Raw genomic sequence first — 339 nt, forward strand, 5'->3', positions numbered from 1 at the left:
AGCAACGGACCATGATAAAACGATGGCAAGAAAAGCCCCTACATGGTAAATACTGGGCTAAACTAAATGCAAAAGAAATAGACAGAGAAAAATCCCAGCAATGGTTGAGAAGCTCAGGACTCAAAGCAGAGACTGAAGGATTTTTAATTGCTGCACAAGACCAAAGCCTCCCCACCAGAAATTACCAAAAACAAATAATGAAAAGAAACATAACAAGTAACTGTAGAATATGTGGAGATGGACTAGAAACAATAAATCATATTATCTCTGGCTGCCCAGTCCTGGCTAAGAAGGAATATATTCACAGACACGACAGAGCTGGGATCTATATACACTGGA

Source organism: Octopus bimaculoides, unplaced genomic scaffold (genome assembly GCF_001194135.2).
Source record: "Octopus bimaculoides isolate UCB-OBI-ISO-001 unplaced genomic scaffold, ASM119413v2 Scaffold_113535, whole genome shotgun sequence".
In the NCBI taxonomy this organism is placed as follows: Eukaryota; Metazoa; Mollusca; class Cephalopoda; order Octopoda; family Octopodidae; genus Octopus; species Octopus bimaculoides.